The 11,586-nt window shown below is 36.5% G+C and overlaps 1 pseudogene; it reads left to right on the top strand.

Moving 5' to 3' along the window:
* Positions 1 to 1,484: 1,484 nt before the first annotated feature.
* LOC145099403 (glucan endo-1,3-beta-glucosidase 14-like) lies at positions 1,485 to 2,509 on the top strand (annotated as a pseudogene).
* Positions 2,510 to 11,586: the final 9,077 nt, after the last annotated feature.

Genomic DNA, 11,586 nt, shown 5'->3' on the forward strand with positions numbered 1-11,586 from the left:
AGTAGAAGCAGAATGTCATGTTGTTGGACGAAATTAAAAACAAGGCAATATGGTAGAACCGACCTGTTAACGGGTGATCTGGATCATGGAATAACTGCACGGATCGAATTCCTGTCCTTAAACGTTTTACTTCGCTTCTATTTGTTGTTAGAACTAGAGTAAAACCCCATGATTTAATTCACATTTAAAGAGTTTCCAACAAAAATGGAAAATGAGAAATTTAAAGTGAATACTCAGAAAGTGGAAAAAATCACCAAGAGAGAAATAAAGAGAAAGAGAGAGAGAGAGAGAGAGAGAGAGAGAGATGTTAATTTTCACGTAGAAAAATTTCTCGTAGAGAGCTTTATTTATAGATCTCAAAAAACCTAGAAGGCATAAAAAAACCCTCATCGGTCGGCCCCTAGAAACCCTAGGGCAACACCTTGCTCTCCAGAATATTCGAAGAAACTGGATTCGATCCGACTCGACCGATCCCGAAATTGCTAAAAATAAAATCTCCTCAGTTCCCAATGACTGATGTGTCATCCAAAGTGCCAAGTGCGCCTAAATCACGCCATTTCATGCACTCATGGTGTCGGCTAGCGCTAGACTATGCTAGGTGCGCATGTGTGGGCTTGGAGCATTCCTTTGATCCACTAAAGCCTTTGAAAGCCTATCAAGGGAAAAGGCTTATAAACCTAGACAAGGTTTCTTTCCTCACCAATGCGAAATAAAGCAAAATAGCCAACTTGCTATTATACCTTCATAATTTCCAACAATCCCCCACCAGGTTAGAAAGTTTCCTTTCACTCAGATGGATGATCTCACTTGGGTGTCATGAAGATTAAACCTTAGTTTAATGATAATAAAAAAGAAGAGACCAATTCAATGGTATCCTTATATGTCTAAACCATGAACCTTATGACCTCTCTAATTTACCCCTACACAATACATATCATCTTTGCGTTCTCCCTGAGTGCTAATATGGCCATGAACTATAAATCCTTTTCATGACCTTTTACAAGATAAACCATTAATCTTTACTTGCGGTGGCACCACCTCTAGATCATATAGGCAAAGTTTTACAACATCTTTGTTGCTTAAATGTATCTAAAACTTCGTTAAGAGCCGTAAATCAACCTCATTCTTGGCAACGATGTACTATCCTACCTCACATTGATATATCATTAATGAAAGTACCTTCTATCGTTATTGACTTCGTTGTTACCCTTTAAAATTGAGAATTAAGAGCACTAATATGAAGTTGCATTTTAATCACTAAGTGATTCTATTATGGTTTTAGACCCATAACTCTCGTGGTAGATGTAACCAAATCTCTTGTCATAAGTTTGGTAAAAGGATCTGCCATGTTCCTACTTGTCTTTACATAGACAACTTTGATCACTACTAGAAAAACAGCCTTTTACGACGCGCAAACAATGACACGCAGTGATTTACGATACACATTTTTTGTGTGTCCTAAAAATAACATCCGTTTAAAAAAAATGAAGGATAGAAGACACGGATTTTTGTGTGCCGTAAAATTAGTGACAATAAAAAAAACTAAAAACACGGAGGACGCCTATGTTAAAGTGAGCGTCCTGTAGGGATGTCGCTTTATATTTTATTTAATGAAACGCACGTTTAGCTTGGGGGAAATGAAAATCCCAAAATTTGAAAGGCCGCCATTTTATTTCCATCCTTCTTCTCTCTGATCAATACCCAAAAAACCCAAATATCATCACCGCTCCTCTTTTCTGGCACAACAAGAATCTATGACACCGATCATGAAGTTCTCAAAGCATTCAAAGGATTAGGAATGAAGATCATTATCGGGCTAGGAAACAAATTCCTGAGAGATATAAGCACAGGGACCTGTATTCGTGGAATTGTAGTTGGAAACGAGGTTCTAGGCGGTGGCGATCATGAACTCTGGGAGGTCCTGCTACCGTCGGTGAAAAACATCCACACCGCTCTCAACCACCTCCACCTAGCCAACGATGTTGAGGTTTCAAGTCCACATTTCGCCCGTGCATTCGCAAGTTCGTTCCCTCTGTCAGCCGGCGCGTTTAAGTAAATCCTAGTTCCTTACATGAAACCTATCCTCGAGTTTTTCTCCCAAATCAAGTGCCATTTCTACATAAACTCGTATCCATTCCTCACATACATCAGTGATCCCGAACACATCGATTACACAATATTCAAATATAATGTAGGAATAGAATACGCAAAAATGAAATTATATTATGATAACTTGTTCGAAGCACAAATTGATGCCACTTACGCTACTTTGGAAAAAGCTGGATTTGAGAAGATGGAGGTTATAGTAACGGAAACCGGCTAGGCTTCAAATGGTGATGCGAATGAAGCCGAATATATGTTGAGTAATGCAAGAATGTATAATCTCAACTTACCTAAAAGACTACTGAAGAAGAAAGGTACACCTTACAGACCAAATTCAGAAAGAGACTCGCCTCTCTCTACATCTACAATTTCTGAAATCCCTAATCACCTAATCGTATTTGATTAATCTGTCATATCTTATTGATTGTACCTGTTAATGGACACTCTAATTAATCTTGTCAACAAACTACAAAAAGCATACACAACCCTAGGCGACTTTAGTGAAGAATCCTCTCTTCCTACTCTCTGGGACGCCTTGTCTACAATTGTAGTCGTCGGTGGTCAGGTATAAATATGCAGATATTAATCGCCAATCATAATTTCTTTTCTTTTCAGCGTTCTTTCATCCGATCAATGACTTAATTCACTTAATCTTCTTGCAAGCATTTAGGTTCTTAATTTTAGTTTATGGTGTTTGTGTGTCTTTGATCTTTATTTCATATTTCAACACGGTGATCAGTAACTAACCCATGATAATGGCTGTTCATATCTATTGACACACCTACATTTAACTTCTTGATTTAAATGAAAGTGTAAAACTGTTTCTGTAAGCAGTTTTTATTCGTGCAAATGTACTTCACAGTTCACTCTAATCACTTTCCATAAATTGTTTTTAGAGCTCTGGAAAATCATCTATGTTGGAGAGTGTAATTGGCAAGGATTTTTTGCCTCGTGGTTCTGGTAATTGTTGTATCTTCAAAGTTTTCTTATTCAATTTGTTGGACATAAAATATAATTAACATCTATTCACAGGAATTGTCACTCGGCGTCCTCTTCTTCTAAAACTTCATTAGATTGAAAAAGGAAAAGAATATGCATAGTTTGCTTACCTTCCATGAAAGTGGTTCACTGATTTCCACAAACATCAAGTCAGAAAACAGGAAGCATTAGTTTTATAGTTGAGAGAATGATATCCATTCTAGTCAATAATATTCACAGTTAATGTTGTGTCTTTAGTGTTGACTGATCCACCTTGTTTTTCTGGTCATGGAATTGGTGATAAGGGTTATGTAGATCAATCTTTAAGAATTGTTGTGGCCCATGCATACCATAATGGCGATGACAGGTCGTATGGGGGATTGGAAACTTATATTTTATCATGACTTTTTAATTGAATCTACATACTCCATGTTTGGTTTTGTTGTCAATTACCTTACTTTCCTATTCAAAATATTTAGCTTTTCCATGTCCCTAAATCCTAAATTCCAAATCAATTACTCAAGTAAAGCTCCCAAATGATGTCGACAAATTGATAGCTTTGTGTTTAATGATTAATGATTACTTTGATATGTATTATTCTTCTTCTTTACATAGTGTTGTATTATAAAGTATCAACTTACTTATTTATTAACTTTTATGTTATTAACATGCTTTTTAGATTGAGGTTATAAACTTGTTTGTGTAAGCACTAAGCAATGTTGGTTAGCTTAGTTTTCTACATCAATATTCTTATTTTTGAACTCTATTGGATACACATTTTTGTATGTTAGAGAATGCTTGTGTTGATACCCATTAACCTCCTTAATAGTGATTTTTTTTGTGGTATTGAAAATGGTGATTGTTTATGGTCTAGCCGGCGTAGGCAAAACTGCTCTCATTAGCAGGTTAGCCTAGGGGCATGGGAGTCAAGGTATGCTAATTTTGTTTAAATACTATTTGAATTTCTTAATTCTTTCACAGCTTTAAATATTTCCTTTTATATGATTATATCTGATGTTTTTCTTCTTTTAGTTCTTTCTATTCACATGGATGAACAAATTGATGGAAAAACTCTAATTGGGAGTTATGTATGTGCTGAGCAACCTGGTGAGTTTAGGTGGCAGCCTGGTTCCTTACTCAGGCTAGTTACTTCATTTTTTGATACTTAATTAGTTATTTGTAGTGTAACTCTAATATGGATGTTTTTTTTGGCTACTTATAGGTTATCATTAATGGAATTTGGGTTGTTTTGGAGGACATTGATAAACTTCCTGCAGATGTACAATCCATCTTCATTTCATCAGCATTTTACTTTCACAAAAGCATTTATTTAATTCCCTCATTTTCATTTCATCCACTCACCAGGTGTCCAAATTGCAAGAAGGTATGAGCAAGGATCATTAGGCTCTCGCGTGTCTATCTGTACTTTATGACACATTTGTTAAGAAACAGAAATCAAATCAAGAGCATTTCATATTCTTCATAAGGTATAGTATACTACTACATTACTACACTTACCCCTTCCAAAAGAGGATGTGAATCTGGAAGCTAATATCTGCAAAATCGATATAAAAAAAGGCAATTAGAATGTGTGTTTATTGTCCATAACTAAGTATGGTTCAAATTTGAATTTATTTATTATTTTATGTTTTTCCTTATTTAAAGGTGATGATCACAGCATAATGATATATTACCCAAGTGCAGCAGGGGGTGGTATGAAAGAATTGTTTAGAAAGGTGGGTTTTTATAATTGCTATGTGTATTAAGTGTTTAATTTATAATTACTATGAACTAAACTATTAAGAGGTGTCTTTCAGGTTGGCAACAGATCAAGTGAGTTTCATCTAGAGGTCAAAAGAGTGAGATGTGAGGGCTCTTATATATATGAGGAATTTATGCCAACTGGTGGAACAGATGTTAAGGTTGCTTAAATTCTTGATTGAAAAATTATTTTATTTTATTTTCCTGTTTAATTGTTCAGGACATATTGTGACATCCCCTACTTTCTCGGCCAAAAAAGACCGATTTAATTTATGCTTTTTAAAATAAAATCAGAGAAATCTTTTTAAAGGATATTGTGGAATTGGTCCCCAAACAACATATGATAAATGTTTATCAAAACCCTTCATTAAGAAGGTATATATTTTCCATATATATCAAAGCCTCGGGATGTCATGTTCCGATACAGATCAAAAGCATAAACAAGACATTATAAGCCTTTCAACAGTTATTTACAACTACTGGCCTATAATCAATAAATCTCTCGTCGTCCTCCGACTATGCTCGGGGTCCACTACCTGTAATCATAAAAACTGAGTGGGTTAGGCTTGGGAGCTTGGTGAGCATATAGGGTTTTCAACCCACAATAATAATATACATATTAAGTTCACCAATCAACAATAACCTTGATTGCCCATTCTCGTTGTCCTCACTTTACGTCCCTAAGCACCTATCACAAGGGACCTAGCCTAAGGATTATCATTGGGATGGACACTACTGCTAAGGGGTTTCCTCAGCCATACATGTCCTAAAGGCAACTATGAGGGGGATGGAGTACGCCAACGAACATTTAATTCATCAACACCTACAAGTTGCGAACATGCTAGTGTTCCACTGGACTGTCTAGAAAAGTCCGTGGTCGTCATCTATACTCTGCTAGATGACTACAACAACAACAACAACAACAACAACATCGAGGCCTCTCCTTTTTTCAACACACATCAACTATTTCATCTACCCATGTTCTACCCAACATATTTTGTAGATAAAAAGCATATACAGTTTAAAACTTGTATAAAACATCACTTCAACAGTCACCTCAAATAAACAATTAACATATTTACACATACATGTATTTCAAGGTAAATACTTCATATGTATGTGTAAATTGAAAGTAACTACACAATCACATGATTTGATGATAATCGGGCAACAATTCGTTTCCTAAAACGATGGTTTCTAATAAAACCGGGAGTTTTATTAAGAAACCGGGCTTTGTAAAAGTCGGGCTTCGAAACCGAAAAGATAAATTTTCCGGGCTTCACGGGCACTTCGTGGAGTATTCCGAGGTTTACAATCGATACCGGGGCTTCGGGGAAGGTTAAGGTGAAGATAAGATGAAGAAAGGGGCTAAATATGGCAATTTCTAAAAAATATCTGAGAAGGCTCGCAGCCTTCTATTTATAGGGGGAAGCTTCTGATCGGACGGCTGAGAAGTCTCCAGGTGGCGAAGATCCGAAGGCTTGCAGGGAGGGCTCGCACGTGGGCTACGCATGGCTCGCACATGGATCGCACTTGCGAGGGGCTCGCTGGCAATTTCTAAGTGGACCAGAGTCTAGGTCCGAGGTTCGAACCCGAAGCAGGAGGGAAGGGAGACAGCTGGTGCGAAGGTCGAACACGCGACAGGCATTGCAGGGCTCGGACTAGCCTGCACACGCATCGCTCCTCGGATGTGCCATGGCGTCGGAGGACTCAGCAGCTCGGTGACTCAGCAGAACACGTGTCACATTCTAAGCGAGGATGACGTGGCAAAGTGTGACTATGCGAATTTTCTCGATTTCCACGCCAAAACTTCTAAAATCCATAACTTTCGCATACGAGCTCCGTTTTTGACGTTCTTTATATGCACGCGTAGCTAAAATTAGGCTCTACAACTTCCGTTTAAACTTCCTTGGCTAATTTTGAATTTACTTTTATTATTATTATTTTTAACAGACCGGGACAAGAAATCCGTTAAAAATTCATAACTTCTTCATCCGAGGTTCGCTTTCGTCAGAATTTTTACCGTTGTGCTACTAATGACGAGTGTGACATCCCCATTTTCACGACCAGAAAAGAACAATTTTGTTTATGCTTAATAAAAGTCAGAGTACTTCTTTTCATAAAAATGTTGCGGAATTTGTTCTCAGAAAAACACGATAAATACATTATTAAAACATTTTCGAAGAAACGTATTTTATTCATTTTAAAACATTTGGGATGTCATTGTCAATACAGAAACATAAGCATAAACAGAACTTACATTTATTTACACTAGTGATGTACATCTCTTTAATCTCTCAGTGTAATGTGACTTCATATCAACACCTGTGATATAAATAAACTGAGTGGGTTAGGTTGGGAAACCTGGTGAGTACATAGGGTTTTCAACCCACAATAATATAATTATTATGTTTAAACAATCAAGCAATTAAACCCAATTACCCATCCCCATTATCTTCTTTACTCTTAAGGATCTACCCTAAGAATCAGCTATTTCTCGTTCATTCATTCCTAAGGATTATCCTAAGGAATCGGCACGAAGTCCATCGTTACCAAAGCTTATAGATTACAACTGGTGAACACGTAGTCCAAAACATCTGGTAAACACTTAGTTCAAAAGTAACTAGTGAACACACTTAGTTCAAAATACCTAGTGAACACACTCAGTTTAAAGATACGTAGTGAACACCCTCAGTTCAAAATACCTAATGAGCACCTAGTTCAAAAACACCTACAGGTTACGAGCTTACTAGCGTTCCACCGGACCATCTAGTATCGCCCATGGTCATCATCTATACTCCACTAGATGACTGGATCACTGACAACATTGATGTCTCCCATCGTGTTATCACAAAACAACTATTTCATCTACCCATGTTTTACCCAACACATTATGTAGATATAAAATACATATACAGTTTAATCATTTAAATCATGTATAAAAATCTTTCACCTAGCATAGACCGCAAGTATTCAGACAATATGCACACACAGCACGTAATTTATATTAAAATACTTCATATCTATGTGTAAGATGAAAGGGACTATGCACTCACTTGAGAAGGTGGTGACTCGGTACTCGGACAGCGCTTCATTTACTTTAAAATAGTTTCCTTCGACGAAACCTAGTATTATTACCACTAGATTTTAGTCTAATATTTACCGTGACTAATTATTAGTTTTATTATTATTATTATTATTATATAAGCGTTTAAACAATACTTTCCAACCGCTATGTACAGACAGGGGCTAGACATAAAACACCGGAGGGCAGGACCATTTTGGCATGTAGCACTTCTGAAATCCAACAACCCTATGCGGCCCTTTAAACCAGATTCCCCGTACCGCGAGTAGTTAAAAAGGTATTATAACGACACTTATATAAGTCATAATAATAGCTCAAATATTTATTATAAATTTATAATAACAATACTAATTTTAAATATAAACTATATTTAAAATAGGGTAAGCATAACTTACTTACAAGGGGATTTTAGCTAGGAGTCGGGCTCTGTAGGGGCAGAACTTCATCGCTGAATCTTTCTAAGAAAGAATCGTGCAGCGCTTCAGTGCTCACCTTACTATACTAAAACTACAGAAAGAGAAGTCGAATCACGAGGGACTGAAATGCTCGGGGGATAAGGACAGAAAAATTCTTGAATCAAGAGAATGGTGCAAGAAATAGGAGAGCCCAAGCCTCTTATTTATAATAATTGAATTTACAAAAACTACCCTCCATAATTACTTAATGACCTTATAGTTATATAAATAACTAAACACCCCTTTATAATACTATTTTAAATAGATTTAACAATATTTGCACTAGACTAATGTCGAAAGAACTCAACATTAGTCTTATAATGACCGCATCGTCGATACCTTTCTAATGATATATACATATGTATATATATATATATATATATATATATATATGTGTGTGTGTGTGTGTGTGTGTGTGTACGTATATATGATTTATACTTTATTTTAATACGTAAATATGCTATTATAATTTGTAACTCGTTCATACGAACTCCGTTTTTGACGTTCTTTATATCCACACGTAGGCGGAGACGTACTCTACAACTTTCGTTTAGACTCTGTCGGCTAATTTTGACTTTATTTTTAAAGTTATATTTTTAACAGGCCGGGATAGAATTGGTCCGTTAAATCCTCATAACTTCTTCATCCGACGTCCGTTTTCGCCCATCTTTTTCTCGTTATGCTACTCTTAACGAGATCTTCGATTCTTCTTCAGGCCGTGTCGGCTAAAAGTCGCTCAATCTAATATTCGAATTTCGGGCGGTACACTGCTAATCCGAAACTTCGAAAACTCATAACTTCTTCATATGAAGTCAGACTTGGGCGTTCTTTTTATCAAAGTTCTTAGTTTAACATATTCTACGACTATCGTTTAGAGCGCCAAGGCTAAATCTCGCTCTATTGTAAATTCACTATTTACGCCTCCCGGTATCGAGCCGGTTCCATCGCGAATCTTCGACGGGTCATAACTTCTTCGTTATAACTCGGATTTCGGCGTTCTTTATATATACGGAAACCTAGTGACATATACTATAACTTGGTTCAAATTATTTATAAGCTTCTGTCGAAAAGTCGTTTTCGACACTTATTGCCTCTAATTTGACTAGCCCGGATCTGCGGGCGTTACAATTATCTCCCCCTTAGGATGATTACGTCCCGGAATCATCAACGAAACAAGGATTGTATAATGACTCCATGCGTCATCTCTTCATCCTAGGTAATAATTATAACTTCTATATTCCTTCAAGTCTATCTCTTAGACTTATTGACTATAAGTAGTACTTGATTGTGCACCTACTTTCTATCTCAGGTTAGACTCCAGATCATGACCTATCGTCATGTGATGCTCGTTTAGACACAGGTCACTTAGAGTTAAATTCCAAAACATGCTATACCTTCCTTCATGTTCTAATGTGATATAATCACATTTGTTTTAAATGTAGCATTTCTAGCTACAAGCAACTTTTCGTGATAACTCTATTGGTTGCTTTGATTAATTCTTCCGGCTTGAGTCGGTGCTACATCGAACTTGGTTCTCTGAACCACGTAACATACTCATCGTAGTCGGACTCGATTTGATATGACCACTAAGGTCGGAATATCAACAGTCTTTTTAGTCATTACCGAAACGATGGTAATGACATACTTAAATAAAATGAAATCAGTTACTAGCTTCTTGGTAACTTTGTGACTTTCCCTGATCCAAGCGTGAGTCCTGTGCTTCCGGTAGTATATGCATCTACTACCTTTCACACCTACTCATACTCGTCCCAAGTATTGTCTCGCAGTCCCCAAGTCCTAAAATCACGAAACAATTTAACACATACGAGTGTGTCCAAATAATCAAAAAAAATTTCCTATACTCTACTAGGACTTCTTCCATGCATATCTTCAATCATCAATTCTGCTTCAACTTGGTTGGTGATGGACATTCCAGATGATAGGAAAACTTTAGGAATTACATCAATCGTTCTTTCATCCCGCCAATCAAATGTGTACATTCAGATGTACCCTACTTCTATAGACGTACTGCTATTTTATCAGACGTATTCTAAAGGCAAGATACCTCTCTTATTATATCTTCTGATAGGTATTATTTAGTATCGTAAGCCATCTCATTTCCTCTATTTTCCCATTCCATCATGGTTCGCATCACTTCCTGAACTTCTGCCATTGAGATAGGTTCGGGTGCTAGCGTAACGACCGATGTATGACCTATCACATACTTAGGCTCAGGTTGTCATCTTCCTCTTGTTTTGTACACCCAACAGACGTTCGGTGTACCAAGACGAGAATTTAAGATAAGAAAGATTTTATTTACGATAGAAGTATAAATCTCCTTGTCACACCGAAACGTTACATGCTAGTTCTAATATCGTAATCATACACTTAGAATCCTGAACACATAAGGTTTCTAGATCTGGTTGGCAACAGACTATAGATCCAAACAAATAACAACATATAAGGCATCTTTATAGCTATAACATAAATCATTTAGCACATAAAACATTTTAGGCATCTTTCCTAAAATAAACTAGTGATCATGTCTAAATTATAGCAGACACTCATCTCACATTCATCGCTTAACATTCTAAGTTAAAGTCTAGAAATTTACTACAAATTCCTAGTTCGCTTAAACTAATGCTCTGATACCAACTGTGACATCCCCATTTTCACGGCCAGAAAAGACCAATTTTGTTTATGCTTTATAAAAGTCAGAGTACTTCTTTTCATAAAAATGTTGCGGAATTTGTTCCCAGAAAAACACGATAAATACATTATTAAAACATTTTCGAAGAAATGTATTTTATTCATTTTAAAACATTTGGGATGTCATTGTCAATATAGAAACATAAGCATAAACAGAACTTACATTTATTTACACTAGCGATGTACATCTCTTTAATCTCTCAGTGTAATGTGACTTCATATTAACACCTGTGATATAAATAAACTGAGTGGGTCAGGTTGGGAAACCTGGTGAGTACATAGGGTTTTCAACCCACAACAATATAATTATTATGTTTAAACAATCAAGCAATTAAACCCAATTACCCATCCCCATTATCTTCTTTACTCTTAAGGATCTACCCTAAGAATCAACTATTTCTCGTTCATTCATTCCTAAGGATTATCCTAAGGAATCGGCACGAACTCCATCATTACCAAAGCTTATAGATTACAACTGGTGAACATGTAGTCCAA

The sequence above is a fragment of the Lactuca serriola genome, chromosome 4 (genome assembly GCF_051521515.1).
Source record: "Lactuca serriola cultivar US96UC23 chromosome 4, Lser_US96UC23_V15, whole genome shotgun sequence".
Taxonomy (NCBI): domain Eukaryota; kingdom Viridiplantae; phylum Streptophyta; class Magnoliopsida; order Asterales; family Asteraceae; genus Lactuca; species Lactuca serriola.